Raw genomic sequence first — 23,198 nt, forward strand, 5'->3', positions numbered from 1 at the left:
GCTAGCTTTGACCATGTACAAGAAAATGTTTGGCAGATGATGAATACACCTGACTTATCTACTTAAAATGAAAATTGGTGACAAGGTAGGAATCACTGAGCAGCATCTGATAATAGGAATGAACAATGATCAGTGTATATATTTGAAGCAGGAATCTTAGCAAACTAGCCCCTAAAAATGTTTAATCTGCCAGCCCCTTTGATGGTTGGTTTAGATAACATCCAGGGTCAGTGCAATTATTTTTGGCTTCACAGGCAAAGATGTATTTTGCCCCCGCCTTTACCGCCCCCGAAAAGTGCATGTTCACCTGTGTGTCCCTTAATCCTCCTCTTGAATTTCTTAACCCTTTTTGTTTTGTGTTTCTTATCCTCTCTTTTGAATGCCTTACCCTCTTTAGTGTATCCTATCTCCCTTTTCTCTTACACTCACCTTTAGTCCCCAGGACTCTTTTATCCCCAACCCCTTTTGAGTGTCTCTTTATCCCCTTCCAGCCCCTCTGTGTGTCTATTCCTCCCAGCACTTGTCTCTTTCTCCCACAGCCACTCTATATCTCTCTGTGTGTCCCCAGCCCCTTGTGATGTCTCTCCCCAGCCCTTGTTCCTTGTTTCCCTTCCCGAGACCCTCTGTCTCTCTTTGTGTCTTCCCAGTCCCTCTGGGTGAGTCTCTTTTGCCCCTACCCTCTCTGTTTCTGTTGCTCCTTCCCCAGCCCCTCTGTGACTCTTTGTTTTCCACCACCACCAACCCCTCTGGGTGTCTCTTACCACCCAAGCCCCTGACTGTCTATTTTGCCCCTTCCCCGGTATGTCTATTTTCCCCTTTTCAAGCACCTCTGGATCTCTGTGCCCCTCGTTGTGTCTCTTCCACCACAGCACCTTGTCTATTTCTCCCCCTGCCCTTCTATGTCTCTACTTGTTTTCCCCTACCCCTCCATGTGTCTCATTTCCTTCCAGCCCTTTAAATCCATGTGTCTCATTTCCTTACTCTAGCCCCCCATGTTTCTTATTTCCTCCCCATGTGTTTCTTTGCCCCCCCCCCCATGTGTCTCATTCCCCAAGCCCCTGCATGTGTCTCAATTCCTCCCTCCTTCTTGGTGTAACCTCCTCACGCCCCTCCCCTCCCCCCGCCCCATCTGCTGGCATATCTGAGCCATGGAAAGTGGTAGAGGAGCTTTGTACCCCTCTTTGGTCTGACAGGAAGCAGTTTGTCGCTCTCAGTGAGCACTTCCTGTCAAACTGGGTGGAAGGTCCTTTACCACGGTCTGTGCCTTGGCTACGGCCTTAGACAGTGCATGGGCATTAAGCACATATAGTCGTAATATTTACAATTTACTATTTTTTTTATTTTCAAAATCTACATTATATCTAATATCCTCTATCTCTGTACATTTTAAATGTGTGTTTTATTTTTGAAAGAATCATTTACTTACATACTGCAATTTAAACATAAAACTGATGGTTTTACTGATATTTTTTATTTTGTCATTTTGGACAATTTGGTCTGTTTTTTTACAAGCCTGTTCTTAGGTCACCATAAGTCACTTTGCAGTAAACAAAAGTCAGCGTTATGATGGTCAGTTATCAACCCTTAACTCACTGTTTAGTGAATAAACACTGTACGTGTAACATATGCTATTGTTTCTTTCTAATGTTCTGAGGATGAGAGTGTGCAATACTGCTCTATTACTCCTTTTAATTTGAACAAGCAACAGCTGAAGAGTGCTAAGGCAGAACAGTACAGAAAATGTATGTATTGACTACCTTTAGCTGGAGAGCTATGAACTTAACATGAGTACTGTAATAGATACAGCTGCAGCAGTAATAAATAATGGGAGTTTGGATTTGGCAGGCTCTGTTCCATTTTTCTATCTGTCCTTTAAAATACAAAGCTGTTGTAATCTCACAGTATCACTACATTGCACTCCTGACCTTAGAATTATTGGCAGGGCACTGCTGTATTCCCTAATTCATCACAGATGGATCTGTTGTCCAGATTTGTTGTCCTACAACTTGATTCACAAGTATTACATATATGGTATTTTTTTGTTATTATCTCCAGGTCCCGAGTTGCTTGTCTGAAATGAGCAGTCTCTAAAATCTCCCTTTTTACTCTTGCCTTATGAGAGCACACACTTCTTACAATAGGACTGTATAAAGGAGAAAAATAGGTTTTTGAGTACTTGGCTTGAAAAGTTGCTGTGCTAATTATTGCTGTGTTGAATAACATGGGATTTATAGCTATCCTCAGTGAACAATTTAGAAATACATTTTTTTTAATAATAGTGCCTTAGAAAGAACAGCTGCGTATTGGTAATTTGGTATGTGTTTTATCTAGTGCACCTGCTTAATAGAGTAGATTCATCGTTAGAGTAGACACAAAATTAAAAGTCTACGGAAGAATTTTAAGAATCCTGTGTAGGTAACATTATAAATAGGGATTGAAACAATGTCTGGTCCAAAGTAAGACTTTAAACCCCCATTATTTTTTGCCTAGGTGAGGTGTTTTTATATAAAACTATTACAGTCTCTAAGATTTGAAATCATTGTGTATATATATATATATATATATATATATATATATATATATATATATATATATATATATATATATATGTGTGTGTGTGTGAAACCAAGAGGGCTGCACACACTTGAACATGCATAAATTATAGGGTGCTGCTGGGGCCAAAATACACAAAATACAAAATACAGTGCACTCGCTTATTCACTAAACAATGATTTCATTTATATATTTGGGAGTCCAGGCCAACTCCTTGGTTTTGCACCCCTCCATGTCACAGGTGCCTCATTCCAGGACCCTATTTAGCCTTGACTTGCAGAGAGTCCAAGTAAGTGGATTAAAGGGAATCTTCAGTGCCAGGAAAACAATCCGTTTTCCTGGCACTGGAGGTTCCCTCTCCCTCCCACCCCCCAATCCCCAGTTACTGAAGGGGTGAAAACCCCTTCAGTCACTTACCTGAGGCAGCGACGATGTCCCTTGTCGCTGTCTCCTCCTCCGCGCCGCTCCTCCTTCTTACTCCGTCGGCTGGTTGGCGAGACTGATCCCGCCCACCGACCTAGGAGACCTAATGCGCATGCGCGGCAATGCCGTGCATGTGCATTAGGTCTCCCCATAGGAAAGCATTGAAAACGAATTTCAATGTTTTCCTATGGGGATTTGAGCGACGCTGGAGGTCCTCACACAGCGTGAGGACGTCCAGCGACGCTCTAGCACAGATAATCTGTGCTATAGAGCAGGAAGTTCCCTCTAGTGGCTGTCTAGTAGACAGCCACTAGAGGTGGAGTTAACCCTGCAAGGTAATTATTGCAGTTTATAAAAAAACTGCAATAATTACACTTGCAGGGTTAAGAGTAGTGGGAGTTGGCACCCAGACCACTCCAATGGGCAGAAGTGGTCTGGGTGCCTGGAGTGTCCCTTTAAACTCATAAGAGCAAGTATTAGGCTGCTAGAGTAGGACCTGCCAAGAATGGGGTACATTGACGTTGTGGCAGGCTTATGCAATATATGATCATATAATGTAACTAAACCCCCATTATTCTTTGCCTAGGTGAGGTGTGCGCTGGATTTTGTATTTTGTATATATATATATATATATATATATATATATATATATATATATATATTTATTTATTAGTATTTTTTTTTGGTAAATCATAAATATACTTTTTGGGGGGATTTTTATGCTAAAATACACAGTATGATTAATTAAAATATGAGTTCCTATCTACCCTCTAAACAGGAGGCACATTCACTAAATGCTAGGTTTCACCTAAGGAATCTAGGAGGACGTTGATCCACATAAACTGGAGCACACAGCAAATTGCTTGTGTGTGAACAGTTCAAGCAATTTCAAGTTCACCTGCATTCTGCATGATTAATGTCAAATGGGAAGCTAAACTGTGATTATTAACTGAACCCATATATGAACTGACTCTTCACTTGTTGCCTAATATATCCCACCTCTTGACAGGTGCCATTGTAATGATATGATCAATATTATTAATTTCTCCTGTCAGTGGTTTTAATGTTTTGCAGCTAATCCGTGTTTGTACAATACATACAAATACATTATCTTCCTCCAAATGAAGGAATACACATCTGTATACAACATTAACCCCTTAAGGACCAAACTTCTGGAATAAAAGGGAATCATGACATGTCACACATGTCATGTGTCCTTAAGGGGTTAAAGACATTTCTCAAGATGGGGGGGCATAAAAAAGAGACAACAACCTACCGTATATACTCGAGTATAAGCCGACCCGAATATAAGCCGAGGCCCCTAATTTTATCCCAAAAAACTGGGAAAACTTATTGACTCGAGTATAAGACTAGGGTGGGAAATGCAGCAGCTACTGGTAAATTTCTAAATAAAATTAGATCCTAAAAAAAATATATTAATTGAATATTTATTTACAGTGTGTGTATAATGAATGCAGTGTGTGCGTATGTGTGTGTGTATGAGTGTAGCGTGTGTGTATGAGTGCAGTGTGTGCATGAATGCAGTGTGTGTGTGCATGAATGCAGTGTGTGTGTGCATGAATGCAGTGTGTGTGTGTATGAATGCAGTGTGTGAATGCAGTGTGTGCAGGGCCGGTGCAAGGATATTTGCCGCCGTAGGCAAAAAAAAATTTGCCCCCCCCCATATGTCCTGACTTCCCCTCCTCCTCCCTCAGTGGTCCTTACCTCCCCACCCCCGTGTTCCTTCACCCCCCCCCCCCAGTGGTCCTGACTCACCCCTCCCCTAGTGGTCCTTACCCTCCCCTCCCCTAGTGGTCCTTACTTCCCCCTCCCCTCCCATAGTGGTCCTTATCCCACCCCCTCCCTCTCATAGTGGTCCTTATCCCCCTTCTCCCTCCCATAGTGTTCCTTATCCCCCCCATCCCTCCCATAGTGGTCCATATACCCCCCCCCTCCCATAGTGGTCCTTATACCCCCCTCCCTCCCATAGTGGTCCTTATCCCACCCCCTCCCATAGTGGTCCTTATCCCACCCCCTCCCATAGTGGTCCTTATACCCCCCTCCCTCCCATAGTGGTCCTTATCCCCCCCCTCCCTCCCATAGTGGTCCTTATCCCCCCCCTCCCTCCCATAGTGGTCCTTATACCCCCCCTCCCTCCCATAGCGGTCCTTATACCCCCCTCCCTCCCATAGCGGTCCTTATACCCCCCTCCCTCCCATAGCGGTCCTTATACCCCCCTCCCTCCCTAGTGGTCCTTATACCCCCCCCCCTCCCATAGTGGTCCTTACACCCCTTTTTTTTGTTATTATTAATTTTTTTTATTATTATTATTATTTTATTATTATTTCTTATTTTATTTATATATATTTTTTTTTTCGTCCCCCCTCCCTGCTTGATATATGGCAGGGAGGGGGGCTCTCCTTCCCTGGTGGTCCAGTGGCAGTTCAGTGGGGGGGAGAGGGGGGCTGGCAGAGCTGTAACTTACCTGTCCTGCAGCTCCTGTCAGCTCTCTCCTCCTCTGCGCCGTCCGTTCTGCTCTTCTGTCAGCTTACACTGTAAGTCTCGCGAGAGCCGCGGCTCTCGCGAGATTTACACTGGGAGCTGACCGAGGTGCTGACCGGACGGCGCAGAGGAGGAGAGAGCTGACAGGAGCTGCAGAACAGGTAAGTTACAGCTCTGCCAGCACCCCTCTCCCCCCAGTCTGTATTATGGCAATGCAAATTGCCATAATACAGACCTTGACTCGAGTATAAGCCGAGTTGGGGTTTTTCAGCCCAAAAAATGGTCTGAAAAACTTGGCTTATACTCGAGTATATACGGTAAATAAGATTCACATATATCACATAAAATATTAAAATATTACATATAACAAATCATTATTTTCAAACTCTTTATTGGTGAACACCCATTTCATCTCTGCTTTAGTCAGTGCGGAATAATGTTTTCCACTACACCTATTTCTCTTTATGTATTGGATACCATTCAATTGTAGAGAACATAAATCTTTATGTTGGTTAGCAAAATGTTCTGACAAGCTATACTTTTTAAATATCCTTTTAATATTCCTGACAAGTTCCACTATTCAAATATTGAGCAAATTTGATTTTTTCCCTAAATGTTGGTACTCACAGATTAGCTTAGTAAATAGATAATGTTTTTAGTATTGCATGTTAGAAATAAATTTATATTGTTCATTATTTACTAAAGACATAACATATTATATTTTCTTAGGATTCTTTTAGTTTTATTGTCTACACCCAACACTAACACTACATCTGGATAAACATTTGGTTCTAAAATATAATTGCTAATTAAATGATCAGACTTTGTATCCTTTCTTATATAACTTTTAATGAGCGGCTGCTTAAAGCTAATACCTGGCTGATTATAATTATGCATGGGGCAGAATTAAAGGTGAATGAATAATAAATTACTGGATATGATTTATATATGTGTAATATTGACATAGAGCAAGTAAATAACCCAATTTCATGCCTCAGCATTCTTAAATTATTTTCCTAAAGGCAGTAATTTAAACAAAATACAAATTAGATAATAATTTATAAAATACAAACAAATAGATTATGTGGATTATTAACACAATATAACACACTATAATTCTATTTTATAGTTTTAATTTAATAAATAATAATTACATTAGTCAGTTTATTGTAAATATGTTTATTTTATTGAGATGACAGCATCATACAAATAGAAAACAATACCAGTATATAGCTAAAAATATACATATAACACACGTGCGCACCAAGAAAGTGAAAATATAGTGGATAAAAAAGTACCCTTGAAATGTCACTTAGATTGTAAGACCCCTCTTTGTGAGTGCAATTTAACCACCAGCGCTACACTTGGTTTTACGTACTACACCAGTATATTGTATTTCTTATATGTAATACCAGCATATGTCAGCAGAATGGTATACACATCACTACAAGTTAGACTGGTAGAGACTTTGAATCAGATAAATGTTACATGCAGCTTTTGATTTTATTAAAGAACATGGAGGCTCATATTATGCTTTACCTCTTTCTTCATTCCTCAGCAGCAAAGAAAGGATATATAGATATTCATAGAAAAAAACAAGACAAATACCCTCAGAGTGTTAACCATAATAACATCTAAGCCAATAAGAGCAGTCCACATTCAATATACTCCCATGTGACCATAAGCCACTCCTCTTTCTTTGCTGCTGCCTCAGCTAAGTACCATAGAATATTTTGCTCTGTGTATGCTGTAGCGGATCCCTCCTCTAATTCCCTTCCTTCAGCCATTCAAGAGCCATTTCAGAATATTAAGAGACCCTTTTCCTTCCCCCCAGCAAGGCTCCGGTGCTGAAACCTGCAAGTGAAACGTCTCCTTTCGGGGTATGAATGAATGCCTGGTTGGCATTCGTCTATATGAAAGGGTGGCTACCCAGGGGAGCATGCATTAATTACTTCCCTTTCGGTTTTGCACGAAGTTGCCAGTGCGAACGTTGCGGTTTCACAGTTATGTTGCAAGTGCGAACGTACTGATTAATTGGGGGAACGTTCTAATGTGGCTACGGGGAGATCCTCATTCGGGTGATGAAAAAAAGCTGGGAAGCAATCCACGATTGTCTGGCATTCGTCTGTACTGTAGTGGCCACCCAGGGGAGCCCTCATTAATTGTTTTTCTTGCGGTTTCGCACCGGTTATCAAGGTGATAATGTTCTATTGGAAAGTCCTAACTCGCGTTCTTAATGGGATATGGGGGTAGTCCCCATTCAGGAGACAAATTAGTTATTTTCGTGGACGTTCTCCCGAAAGGGGAGGGGACACAGTATACACAAATTACAGGGAACACACACAATATGAACAGGTCTTCACAAATAGGCAGTGGTTTTGCCACATATGTTTTCTGTATTTTGCTAATAATTACTTATTAATTACTTGTGTTTATTGGTATATTTAATTTCACTGTGTATTTGGAGCACAGTTTGGCCTTTCTTTCTGTCACTCTCCTTTTTCGTTATTGATGTTTTTGCTTTCCCTCCCCCTCACCCACCCATGCGACTAACCCTCATCCCTCACCTTTTCAGGTAGTTTTTATTACCAGTTTTAAGCCCGGCCTCAGTGGACATCCTGGGGTCTCTTACTGGCCATAGGGCACATCTCCCTCACTGTACTCCAGTTTGCGGCCTATACCGCAACCGACACCGCCTGTACTTGCGCAGTTCACCATCTTGCATGTGGCAAAAGTTTGCTGCGTTTTTTACCGGCTGGCAGCACTCGTTTTGGGGCGGGCACAAGCTGATTGGCTGTCTAAGTTGCTGGGAAGCTTGCCAGTGCTTGCCAGAGGCCATTCCTGAGGGAACACTAGGTAAACTAACCAGTATACTTTGTGCTTTGTCCCTGCGTGTTATTATTGTGCCTGACAGCCCCAGCTTCAGCAATCCTCCTTTCTGTGAAATAATTATTTTTTCTATTAGTTCATCACTAGAGTGGAGATTGTTATTACCCCATATGGTGTCACTATGCAGACCCCTACTGATTTGGAGGTTAATGCTCCTATCACATCTGGAAATGCCACTAGGCAGCGACTGGTCCCTGTTCCTACTTGAACCCTGACCCATCAGGTGGAGGAGGAAGCGTCACTGGATGCTACCAAGACCAAATCAGTCACCCAGGCCATTTACACGGCTGTCGGAGCTATGCCGGACAATTTGTCCCACTTTAATACCACCGCTATCATGGCATCTAGCCACGCTCATGGCTTGACACTACCTAAGGTCTCTGACAATAAGCCGATGGTCCCTAGCGGCTACGAAAAAGACCCACTATGTGGGCAAAAATACCTCCAAAACTGTACAGACGGACAGGTTGCATCCTGTTACCATTGAGGACATGGTGCCCCCATGTAAAAGAGCCATCTACCAGGCAAAAGCAGTGCGGACATGGAAGAGGGCTAAAACCCTGACTGATTCTTCCGACTCTGGTTTCGAATTCTGAGGCAGTTTTGGACGAGTCCGATGTGATCGGCTCTATTGACTCGGAGAACTCATCTCCTGAACGCAATTTGTCTGCAAAGCCAGTAATTAATGTCAATTAGGTTCATACTGCGTCATACTGCGAATGGACAATATCTCTGCAGTCCGCTACATGAACCACTTGGGTGGCACCAGATCCAAGATACTAATGGATCTGACAAAGGAGTTTTGGCAATACTGCCTGAAACACAATATATCAGTACAGGCAGAATACATTCCAGGTTTGTCCAATACAGTAGCGGATTGGAATTCCAGACATCTGCAAGACACCAACGATTGACGACTGGATGGTAACATTTTCCTACAACTACAAACACTCTGGAGCCCGATGCATATCAACCTTTTCAAGTCTTGATTGAACTCCCAACTCCCGGTGTTCTTCAGTTGGAGGCAGGAACAGGATGATCTAGCAGCGGATGCCTTCCTCCAACCATGGCCGAACATATGACTTTATGCATTTCCTCCTTTCTCCCTAATGGCTCGACACTATTACACCTCAGACGTGTTTGGACGTCTTTGGATCTCATAGCCCCATTCTGGACTGCAAAAAACCTTGATTCCCTTCACTCATGGAGATATGCATGGATCTTCCAAGACTACTTCCTGATTCAACGCACCTCTTACTAGACCCTGATGGGAACCAACATCCCCTTCTGGCTCAAGGACACCTCAGACTACTAGCGTGGCTCCTCTCCAGGGACCCTAGTCATGCCAGACGTTCCACAATCAACTATTAACTTAGTGGCAGGAGCTTAGGCCCCAGGAACAAGACGATCTTATAGCCATGCCTTAAACACTTGTTGGTGCGTGGAATAACAGGTGGATCCCATATGTGCACCTGTGAAATACCTGTTGCGTTTCCTTACCATCCTGTATTACCAAGGATTGTCCTATCGCACTATTAATGTCTATAGATCGGCAATCTCTGCAGGTCATCGCGGACTGGATGGTTCTCCGGCTGGTAAACATCTATTGGTTTGTCGACTCCTACGGGGCATTAGATTTGCACGAGCACCTCAACCTCGATACAATTCATTATGGGATGTGAACCTAGTTCTTAACCTGTTGAAAACCTGGCCATGGAATGCAGAACTCACACATAAACAGCTGTCGGCAAAATTGACCATGCTCCTTTGTTTGATATCATGCAAACGGATCTCAGATGTCCGAGCACTGGACTTTCACGCACGCTCCTTTACTCCTACAGGAGTTTCTTTCAATATTTCCAGACACACCAAATCATCGATCACTTCAGTTTTCTACCCCTCGTTTCCTCACAATGCTGACCTCTGCCCAGTGGCTTGTCTCCAGGAACATGAAACTGGACTCAGTCATTCAGGGATCCAGCAAATCATGAGTTGTTCTTGGCTATTAGACTACCTCATCACCCTATATCTACGGTGATGCTCGCCCGCTGGGTGAAATGGATAATGTCTTCGGCTCACATAGATACAACCGCCTATGGTGCACATTCTACTAGAGGAGCCATGGCTTCAAAAGCTTTCAACTTGGGCTGTAAATTGGAAGACCTTTTTCTAATGGCTGATTGGTCTCGTGAATCAAGGTTTAAGGAATATTACTTTTGCCCAACAGAACATGTCTCTTCTACAGTTATTTCACAGCTTTGAACTAGCATAACTAGCATGAGACTATGAGGCCTTTAATAAAATTACCAGATTTTACTATTTACATGACATGAAGTCATAATTTTATTAAAGACACAGAGGTGAATGTTGGACCACCAGATACAGGTATGTCTTACGTTTTTTTCCCACCCTAGGTACATGGGTAATGATTTTAAATGTCTGGATTGCTTTACGGGTTGCTTATTAATTTATTTTCATGACTTAGTTACCTACAATTTGATTAACTTAACATAGGGAATTATAGTATTCAGTTTAATCACTACTATGATAATATGGGTGATATTCTATTTGAGCATAACTTACCATTTGTTATCTCTGTTCATTACAGCTTGAAACTTTACTATAGCTCTCATCAGGAACAATTTCTTCCACAGTTACAGCAGATGTGTTCAAAGAATCCGTTCCCTCAGAAGATGTCGCCTCACAGATAACGACTGTTCGACTGTCTGGTTGTGTTGAGTCAGTCATTCCGTTTTAGGTTCTTCTCGTTGACTATTGCATCCAGCATCACCGAGAAAGAGGAGTGGCTTAGGGTCACATGGGAGTATATCAAATGTGGACTGCTCTCATTGGCTAAGATGTTATATGGTTAACCTTCTAAGGGTATTTTTTTTTTTCAATGAATATTTATATATTCTTTCTTTGCTGCTGAGGAATAAAGAAAGGGATATAGCATAATATTCGCTCCTGTGTCCTTAATAAAATCATGACTTTTTGTCATGTAAATAGTAAAATCTGGTAATATCTTTATATGTATTCCAGGCAGACTTTTGAAGCAGATAAATGCCACATGCAGTTTTTGGTATCTCTATATCTATTCCAGGCAGACTTTGAAGCAGTTTAATGTCACATACAGCTTTTGGCAGTGTACCCAGATAATGACAATCCGGAGCTGCTCCTGACGACGGTGTGCTGACACGTCGAAACATGCATCACAGCTACTTATTTATTTATTTTTTTCTCTATTATTATTATTATTATTATTATTATTATTATTATTATTATTGCTATTTATATAGTGCCAACAGATTCCGTAGCGCTTTACAATATTATGAGAGGGGGGATTTAACTAAAAATAGGACAATTACAAGAAAACTTATAGGAACGATAGGTTGGAGAAGACCCTGCTCAAATGAGTTTACAGTCTATAGGAGGTGTGGTATAAAACACATTGGTAGCACTTTAGTTGTGTTTGCACCATGATGATACTGAATATGTTCCTACTGTGGGACATCATTACTTTTTTTTTTTTTTTTAAACGAAGTGTGAAGTACATGTTAAATAAAATACATAAGGCAGGTGACATTGACATGCATGAAAGGTTAAGATATGCTGTGCTGTTTTTTGCTTTTTTTGAAGACAAAGAAACATATAACAGGCTTAGTAAATAGCTCTGGTCAGAGATAAGTGTATACGCTTACAAAACAATAAGTTTTCAAGAGGAATAATCAACCTGCAAAGATGTAATAAGATCTAGAATGCTATAAGACCACTGGGCATTAATAACAAAAATCAAACATAGAGAGCTAACAGCAGACTCTACAGGATGCCATCCTGAGTTGGGGAGGGGCTATTCAGCCTATGCCACTAAGAGTCCAGTGTAAGTAGGACAATTTGGAACCAGACTCCGCATCTGTTCCCCTTTCTCTCACCTCTCGGTGCAGAGATAGGCCGGTCTGAGGTGTAATCATCAGGAATAGTTCCATGTGCCAGACTCGCTCGCCACATCCAGCTCGGACCACATTAGTAAATGCTGCCTGCTTACTAGAATTCCCTGCTGTCCCAGCAGAAGGATCAAGCACCTGCAGAGGTCTTAGCTTTTGGGTGTGTGGACGGCAGTGGCGTGGACACAGCTCCATGTGGGCTCCGAGCCCAGAAGAGGGTCGGCGAGCCAGCGCAGCATCTGGCGTAAGCGGCAGTGTAGGTGAGGTAGGTACAGGTAAGAGTTGTTCTGCAGGCAACAGGAATCCAGAAGTTCTAACATAGCTGCTTGAATCTTGACTCGAAAGTTTGGACTGGATGTGGCTGCCATCTTGGGTTCGCTACATGTTGGTGAAGGAGACAAGATTCGGAGATCTGCTGTTGCGAGGAGGAGTAGCTTGTCCCAGCGGGGCTGAGTGGAGGTCACTGTGAGTCAGTCGGGAGAGTGGCCGCCTCCCCCAACCGACATGCTGGCAGACTCTGTAGGCTGCAAGTCCGGACTGTTGGGTTCTGCACCAGTTCAGTGCATACTGGTGCCGGTAAAAGATTCTCTGATAGTTAGTCGAACTGCAATGCATTTAATTCAGTTTTCAGGATAAGTCCTGCACTTTGGAACTGTTTAATGACTCTGGATTGCCGGAGCTGTTAGCAGAAACGTCCGGCCATCTTGGGAGTCAGGCTCTGCCCCCCGACATTGTTTTTTTATATTTTATTATTTTATCTATCCCCTTTTATGCATTTGTTAGTCACTTAATTCCCTAGAATTATTGAAGGTAGGGCTTCCTCCCCTATGTACTTTGGACATTCTCCTATTTAGGTCCCCCTTCTATTGAGGGTTTCCTATCTTTGTATAGTTGCAAAACTAGTATTAGCATGAATTATCATAAGGAGGATAGACCATTGATAGGTTAGCTACTTGAGGTATAGCTGAAAAGAAATTAAAATTTTCGTGTAGCTAGAACCCTGTTTTTAAAGAAAATTACCACTCTGGAGTTTCAAGATAGGCCACAACATGCTTGATAAAAGAGGTTTTAACCTCAACCGTGCTACTAAGCTCATATATGGAAGCATAAATATAATGAGCATTCTGACACTGGTCAGAGTATAGAATTAATTAAGCCCATTTCTACACAAGGAAAATTGTTCATTAGCATTAGGTAAGCCCTAAAAGGGCGCAGTACCCATTTTAAATAGTAAGAAACAATTAACTGAAAATATGTGTAACTACAACTGTTTATGCAAGAAAATACTACTATGTATTTGAAGATAGGCCATAACATGCTTAATAAAAAAGGCCTATAACCCCACAATGTCAGAAGGCTCAGATGAATGAAAAAAATTCTAAATCAATATTCATACAGAAGTGAAAATTGCACGAGAGTGAGATCAGCCTATTCCTTCACTGGGCAGATTGCTTCCGAGCAGTAGGTGAGTCCAAGTCCTCTCCATCAACCCCAGACCCCTAGACCCCCGCTGGAGCCTGCAAAAATTGTCCATAGATCTGGATGCTCTTGGTGTCCAAGTTGGTGTCTCTTCACATTCACATTCTCGATATTTCTCTCAGAAAGCTTCACCCAGAAATGGGTGCAGAGCTGAGTAAAGGCTTGTACATATCAGCTTGCCAAGTCGCTTTGCTGTGAAACCAGACATTGCAGAGCATGCTTGGTTGCGGCATCCATATTTAAAAACTCAGCCTCTTCAGGATGTGAGATGTAGCAGTGAGTGTCTTTGTGAGGAGTATAGTGAACCACTTTAGTTCAGATCTGGATAGCCCCAATGGGTCCAGGGGGAGCCAGATAATATTTGATATTAAACCAAAGCAGGGGATAAGTTATTTCTCCCTCCCATGTATAGGAAACAGGCCGCAGTAAATGCCAGGTACTTCAAAGCACACGTTGAAACCAGGGAAACTCACTCCAAGGTTGTTATAAAAACAGCAGCCTCAAAGTAATATCTTAATTTATAGATTCAATATCAAAGTTTAGCTAAGAAGGTCCTTGAGCCTGCATCCTGCTCGCTCAGCAGTCAGGCTCTGCCCCCCACAGTAGTCATTTTAGCATCACTATGGAGGTAGAATCACAAAAATATCTAAATAATATAATCATATAGTTACAGGTATAGATCAATCAGTTTATGGGAATAAATATCTCAAAGCAAATTGTTAAATGATGCAACCAAAAGCTAAACAGTGGTGTGAAATAAAAAAACATAATAACACACTACCACAACATATAATCACTCTGGTCTGCCTACTTGAACACATATTTATTCAGAGACAAATACTCTGCAAAATATAGGTATATAGCACACAAAATAACTAAAGCATCAAACCCACTACTTACAACTAAACACACATTAGATCTTACCCACAGCACAACTCCAGGACCTTTCAATGATGACACACAAGAAGAGAGAGAGAGAAAAAGGAAGCATGCAGTTATCTTCAACCCCCTGCCCTATGTCATCACTAGAGGTGGTGACAGAGTTTAGCTCATTGACATATGCCAAGCAAATCAGTCTGACACTAAGCAGTCACATAACCTTAGTCCTAACATTTGCGTGACACCACAAGTGGCAGTAATGGCAAGGCAACAATGCGACACTATCCCTGCAGGTACTTATTCCATCAATATTTTTAAATATATATATTTTTAAAGGAACACTCTATGCACCATAACCATAACATAGCCCTGTAGAGGTTATGCTGCCATGCTGCCACATGTTGTAAATAGCTTGCTAATGAATCTGGGGTCCACTGGGCAATGGCTCACTCTTTAATTTGAAAGTTGGATCACTGAGCTTCTATTTGCTCTTCTGAGCTAAGCTCAGTCAATGAGTTAAGCCCTGCATTGGCAGACTAGCTCAAAGTAGAGGCCTACAATTTCTCATGGAGGAGATGACTGGTAGCTGATGGACCCCAGATAAGTTGTCAAATTGTTAGCAAATTATTTGACCACATACTTTGGGAGGAAGGGGCTCAGGTCACTCATGGCATGATAACCAATACATCACACTGTATCTGGCCCTGGGTATGGAATGAATGGATCTTGATAGTTTATTGGATGATGCAAATGTGCTAGGTACAAATTATTTAAAAACAAACAAACAATAATTAGTTTGCCCTCCAGGTGGCAGAGCTGTATTGCATATTTCATCTAATACCTTCTGCTTTGTGGATCAATAACTTACTATAATGCCTGTTCTATGTTGATATAAAAAGATATCAATACACAAATTGGTATTCATACATCATTGATATTCATTATTTATATTTAACATCTCAAAAATAGTTGATCCATTTTTTAAAAGCCGATTTTATATAACAACTTCTAAATTTTTGCTAAAAACTGACTTTTGAGGATGTTCTGTAGACAAGGGTGATAAAGATAACTATTCATATTGATAAGGCTATTCACATTGATCTTCTTAAAGAAAGTGTGTTTCTGTAATAGATCTTTACTATAAATGCAGCTATAAATCCTCAAATCATGATACTGCACACAATTTTCATAATGTTTAAATAACAATATTGTATGCTATGTATTGAGAGTTATGGTCATTCTGTAAAGGAGCAAATTCTGTTTCTCCAAAATACATGAACTGCTCCTCCCAATGAGACATAAACAAATTTGCACAACGGGGCCAAACTTGGTCCCCATTGTTGTTCCTCCCTTTGTAGATCAATTGATATGGATTTTCTGTTAAAATAATTTCTTGGAAAATTAACAAAATCTACACATTATTTTTGCGGTTGAAGTTTGCACCTGGTGAGGATGTGTACATTTCAGTTTCTTAATTTATTTTATGTTTGGTTTTTTGTGTAATATTCACACTTGTTTGCATTTAGATCGGTAGAGCCACATATTATTGCTTACTTGAGTATTTCACTAACTTCATTTATTATTTATTTAACTCATTTTTAATTGTCTTTTTATTCAAACCTTTTTGCAAACATGACAATTATGCAGTTAAAAGACAGCAGTAGTGAAAAATGTTAAGAGAAAACATAGGATAATTAGACTTATGTTTTTTAAACATAACAACAGTGTTGCAGAAAGGCTGACCCTAGTGTCTAACATAAGAAATACAGATGCTATGGGGTTGAAATGGGGTCTCTTTTCAGCCTATGTACCTATGTAACTATGTAACATCCAAATTTGTATTTCACATTAAGACACCACTCTTAAGATTGGTCTTCAACCCAGCATAGTTTTCTGGTCATTCATTTAGGATAGGGGTAGCATCAGCTGCCTCCAGTGTAGACACTCCTGTACATATTATCAAAAGGCTGCGGAGATGGAAATCCTTAGTCTATAACCAGTATATCCTCAAACCTTACAAATAACTTGGGAAAGCTTTTAAAAGTTTAGTATTGTAGTTTGTTGTAACAAAGTGTGTTTTATTTTGATTCTGATACATGTTGTCCCATAGCCTCTTTGCTATTTTCTTTGGGGATTGCTGCCTCCACAACAAGGTGTAACATATGCACTGCACAGTGCACACTAACAAAGTCACTTTGAAGCTCCACCTATGACCACAAACCCCACATCTGCATTGGTGCCTGTCTGCTCTGCTCTCAAAATTACATCATCCTCCAATTTGCTTTCATAATCCATCACTTCACCATGAAGAAGAAAGGATTGGTAGCTATGATGCCTTACAGATACACTCTTTCTTGATCATTGTAGGAAGATTTTCAGTAATTTCCACCATAGTATGAAGGCAAGCCACCTCTTAAGGAAGGAGCAAGAGAAGTTGAGCTCCTGGATGAGCCTTGTGACGAGACCAATCTCGCCACTGTGCATTGGAGGAGCCTGGTTGCCCGCCTGCTGCCTTTAGACTATGGCCCCATTTTGAAACGCTTGATTTTCCCCTGCAAAGACACGAAAGCCGGGTCATTCGGTGCTTGCCCTGTTTGAGCGGTGATACCCCAGATAGCTATGCCATGAAGCCCATTCGTATAATGAAAGACTATGGGAAAGTCTTTGTTGTCTACAGTGTGCCTGTGTCTCTGGAAGGGGAAAATCTACTAAACCGATGTTAACCACCTTTTATGACTGGGGTGCTGTTACAAGCCTGCTTGCCAGCCTCCTACCCACAGACTATGGACCCTGTGGAAAATAACCCCACAAACCAGAAACCACCCTGGAGCTTGTTAACACCTATTAACAACTTGGAACGTTTCTCACCACAGTGTTCTAATTGTTCTTCTGGGTGGCACAATTCCTATAGATAACCACGAGGAGGCAGCCATCTTATTCGCATGAACGCATGCAGCATTGTATGGGCATGAATCTCCTGGAACTAAAATCGGCTACAGAAACTCCCGAACACTGCTGGACTTCAATCATCGCCTGCGTTCTATTCCACTTAGAAGTCACAGTTCAGTGGGATCATTTGTCTGGATGAAGGGAACAAGCTCCAGGGTAAGACTATTGAATCTGTTCAGTAGTTCAGTAGTTTGTTCGTTTTCAAACTACCAAACTAGACCGACCACAAGCCCTGATTCCCTGGAACTTTTTTGGGCATGGGGCCATGTTTGCGGTCGGTCAAATAAAAGACTTCCATAGAATTTCTGAACCCCTGAACTGATCTGGGTGAGTTTTGGATATGTTGGTCACCCAGATCAGAGCTATCAGGGTATGTTGTTGGGATTTCATGTGTTTTGGGGTACTTTTGGGACTTTTTAGAAATGCGTGTTTTTTCTGCCTGGAGATAATTGTGTTAATGCAGTATCTGATCAAATTATCTTCCAGGTAGAGAGGAGGGTTGTTTGCCATGTGTGGGAGTGCCTTACATTGTAAATGTGTTGTTATTGGTTTGGAAGTTTGTGTCCTTGTCCCTAACAAGGTCCATGTGGGTGTACCCCTTGCTTGGGGACTTGCATAATAGGCCACGTGTGGCACCATTAAAATCTATTCCAGCTTACACTCCAAAACTGTGTGTCATTCTGTTATTGGAGGGAAATAAGATTTACTCCTGTGTCTGCTGTTCCAGCTTGCAGGGGATTCAACAGGGAAAGTCCTTGTAAGGACTAGAGCTAATTCCCCCATTCGGCTCCAGGAAGGAGCAGTTCCAGGGCCCCAGTCACGCCACGGTGAGTGTGGGCAGAAATGCTGCGGTTTGTCCCCTGTTTCACCTAGGAAGTGGTACTTGGTGGAGGTACCCAGCCAGGGGTACAGGGAGCTCTGTTACAAGAAGGGAGGTCTTTCCATACAATGTCTATGACAAGACATCAATACACAATGAAATTCCACTTTGGAGATGCTGGGGAGGATTTTGGAGTAGCAGAGGGCAATCCAGAGTCTGATTTTGGATGAGTACATTGGTATTGTGTCTCTGCTTGGTAGACAGGATCACACCTTGTTAGGTTAGCTAGTGACAGTCCTTAATTTATTTAGCAATGCCAGTGAAAACTTGAGCTGTTGCACTGCCCGTCTGGACAAGCCATTTCCTTGTTCATAGATCTACTGTGCAAGATTGATGCTTTTCTTGAGAACCACATGGTTGTTCCAGGTGACTCTCTACATACTGATGTAGCAGCACTTATCAGGAGGTTCAATGATCAGCTGAAAATGTGCATATGTTAATGATATTTCTCCTGAATGGATGCTTGCTGCCCTGTGTGATCCAACAGGCAATAAAATAGGAGAATGCTGGCTGAGGAAGAAGTACTGCAGGAGTCTGAGATGTCTGAAACTCCCAGCAACAGTGGCAGCAGTAGCACCACAACACAGCTGAGTGGAGTAGATACAATTTGGACAGAGATGTTGTGTTGCTTATTTGGACCCAGTGAAACAGTAAGCATCAGAAAAGAGAATGATGCCTCCAAAAATGGCCAGATTTTACCTCTTTGAAGCTCCTTTTCCACTTACAGTTGAGCATTGGAACTACTGAAATTAGTGTGTGGCCTGATTTAAAAAATGTGGCCTGGTTTAAAAAATAGGTTCAGTGGTTAAGAGAGACAATTAAATACGGTGAGGTAATATAGTGAGAAAGAATTATAAATTATTCCTTTTCTATTTCCTAGTGATATGAATAGACACTGAGTGAGGGATAGACAAAAATATTTTTGCAATTGACCTGTTGCAAAAACTGTAAGCATCCATCATTTTTTAATGATCAACACATTTGAATTTTTGCAATGTATTAGATAAAATTAAAATGAGACTCTAATAACTGTTTTTTTTGTGGTTTAAATATATATTCAGGAACATTGCAATGACACTAGGGGACATGGATTTTAGAAAGGCTTCTTATTCTGAGATGATTTGTTTTCTCTTTTGTTTTTTGCTTTTTCATTCCTATTATAGCTAGATTTGAACTTTGCAGGAATACAAAACAAGAAACATATTTTGAAGTAAATATTGTGTCTGTATATAATACTGCACTCTTGCTTTTTTCACAGTGTTAAGTTCTAGCTGGGTGGCTTATTCCCATTTTTGAAGTCTTCTGTAAGCAATAAATATATGTAATTAAGTTAAAAACAATGGCATCTAAAAACATCCAATCCACAACTCATTACATCTACGACAAAACAGGCACATGAACAAAACTCATCAGAATGATCCAAGTGCCCTGCCATCAGAGTCTTTACAATAACTACACAATTAAAATATGATCATACAAATTACATTAATTCATCTATTTTTATAGGCTGTTTTCCCTTAGCTCTTCACACCAATTTAGGTAATGGGTTCAAAAATTATGTTTTTATTAGTATATATGAAAGCAGTGTGAATTTGTCAATTGCTATGCAAAATCAAAAGACACACAGGCCAGTATTAGCTTAAAATGAATTATATGATTCATCTAAACCATTATCCTTTAAGAGGTGATTGCTGCATTGAAATTTGCTTATCTCCAGCAGCCAATTCACTTGGAATAAGGTTCTACATTATACGGCTGAAGTAAACCTTATTGTAGCAGCATCCAAAAGGACACATTCTGACACTAAATATCACTCGAGAGCACATAAGCAAGGCATGCGTCACATGAAGTGCACTGACGCATGTTACCGGAAATGTGTGTGCATTAAAAGCACCCTACAGGCTTATATTAACCTGTTCCAGATTGATAAGACATTTAGGGAAGAGTATAATTTTTGCAGATTTGCTACCGTTGTACACTTTTTCATCATGTCTTATTTCTGTAAATCACCTGTTATTTAATAGCACACATTGCGCAAAATGTTTTTCATGCAAATTAAAAAGAGCATAATTGTTTGTAGTTTCCATGCTTGTGGGTGTGTGTGTTTTATTATGAATGCACTCATTGGGTGCCAGTGAATGTGTTTTTGTTTTCTTAAGTGTATTTGAGTGTGTCACTTGCTCTGAACTAATCTTTCTATTTACTTATGTGCTATGTTTTTGCTTTAAAATTAAAGCTTAAAGCATTTGTTCTGAAATTATTTACAATTAATAGAAGGATATGCTAGCTTTTTTCCTGCTTCTTAGCCTCAAGGTACAGTGAAAAAATGAACACATACACATACTGCCTTAAATCAGATTATTTAATACAATTTATTTTAGGATCCTGGCTGCAAGTTACTTGATATTCAACAAGGATTCTCTTTCATAAAAACACATCTGTAAGAATACTTGAAGAATCAATAGTTAGATTATCTACGTGTTTGCCATATAACTGAAATCAAAAATTTCCTCCCAATATCTGACCATTTAAGGGACCAATGCAAGTGTTGCAACACTTTTAAATCTCACTATAGTTAGAAATACACACCCCTACTCTTGTACATCACAGGAGGAGATATGCATGCTATGTATACTATGTGTGCACCTGTACTTATATTTGCTTTCTTAATAGTAGCTAAAAAACGGTATATACACTGAGCAAAATTATAAATGCAACACTTTTGGTTTTGCCCCCATTTTTCATGAACTCAAAGATCTAAAACGTTTTCTGTGTACACAAAAGGCCTAGTTCTCTCAATTTTTTTTTGTATTTGTATTCTCTCAAATTTTGTTCACAAATCTGTCTAAATCTGTGTTAGTGAGCACTTCTCCTTTGCCGAGATAATCCATCCACCTCACAGGTGTGGCATATCAAGATGCTGATTAGACAGCATGATTATTGCACAGGTGTGCCTTAGGCTAGCTACAATAAAAGGTCACTCTAAAATGTGCAGTTTTACTGTATTGGGAGGTCCGGGGGGGGGTCCAAAAAACAGTCAGTATCTCACGCAGTGCAACACATCTCCTTCGCATAGAATTGATCAGGTTGTTGATTGTGGCCTGCGGAATGTTGGTCCACTCCTCTTCAATGGCTGTGCGAAGTTGCTGGATATTGGCAGTACATGGAACACACCGTCGTATACGCTGATCCAGAGCATCCCAAACATGCTCAATGGGTGACAATGGGTCCGGTGAGTATGCTGGCCATGCAAGAACTGTGATGTTTTCAGCTTCCAGGAATTGTGTACAGATCCTTGCAACATGGGGCTGTGCATTATCATGCTGCAACATGAGGTGATGGTTGTAGATGAATGGCACAACAATGGGCCTCAGGATCTCGTCATGGTATCTCTGTCCATACCATAACCCCCCACCACCAAGGGCCACTCAATCCACAATGTTGACATCAGCAAACTGCTCACCCACATACGCCATACACACTGTCTGCCATCTGCCCTGTACAGTGAAAACCAGGATTCATCCCTGAAAAGAACACCTCTCCAAAGTGCCAGACACCATAGAATGTGAGCATTTGCCCACTCAAGTAGGTTATGACGATGAACTGCAGTCAGGTCGAGACCCGGATGAGGACGACGAGCATGCAGATGAGTTTCCCTGAGATGGTTTCTGACAGTTTGTGTAGAAATTCTTTGGTTATGCAAACTGATTGTTACAGCAGCTGTCTGGGGTGTGGCTGGTCTCAGACGATCTTGGTGGTGAAGATGCTAGTCCTGGGCTGGTGTGGTTACACGTTGTCTGCGGTTGTGAGGCCGGTTGGAAGTACTGCCAAATTCTCTGAAACGCCTTTGGAGATGGCTTATGGTAGAGAAATTAACATTCAATTCACGGGCATCAGCTCTGGTGGTGCCAACTGCACACTCCCTCAAAACTTGCAACATTTGTGTTATCGTGCTATGTGATAAAACTGCACATTTTAGAGTGGCCTTTTATTGTGGCCATCCTAAGGCACACCTGTGCAATAATCATGCTGTCTAATCAGCATCTTGATATGCCACACCTGTGAGGTGGATGGATTATCACGGCAAAGGAGAAGTGCTCACTAACACAGATTTAGACAGATTTGTGAACAATATTTGAGAGAAATAGACCTTTTGAGTACATAGAAAAAGTCTTAGATCTTTGAGTTCACTGTCACTCAACATAGAGAAGGATTCGCTATGCAGAGCAGCGTCTGCCACTCTGATATTGATTCTAATATTTCAGTACAGACTATATTATAAGATTTAGATACAAAGTGTCGAGATATATTTCATGGATAATGGAATTGATCCTATGGTCTGTGAGATAATTTAAAGATAGATATGAAATCAGTGATGCACTTATCATTAATAATAATATAGCAGCTCATGGATAAGAACTGTAGAATTCTAACACACAAGGAGACATGCACAGAAAGGAACATGTTTAATACTCCCTCAACACAGTAAAAAACAATTCAGAAAACTGCAATATGCAGCCATTTGGAAGCCATATTTCTGTTCATAAATCTCATAGGATGATTTATCAAGATCTTTAAGGAATGATGAAGTCCATTCCTGCTGTTTCTCCCATCTAGGCCAACTGGAAATATGACTGGATTAGTATGCATTATTTCTAACAGACCTTGATAAATTGCTCTCCCCAGTATAATTTAAGATT

Source organism: Pelobates fuscus, chromosome 3 (genome assembly GCF_036172605.1).
Source record: "Pelobates fuscus isolate aPelFus1 chromosome 3, aPelFus1.pri, whole genome shotgun sequence".
NCBI classification, from domain to species: domain Eukaryota; kingdom Metazoa; phylum Chordata; class Amphibia; order Anura; family Pelobatidae; genus Pelobates; species Pelobates fuscus.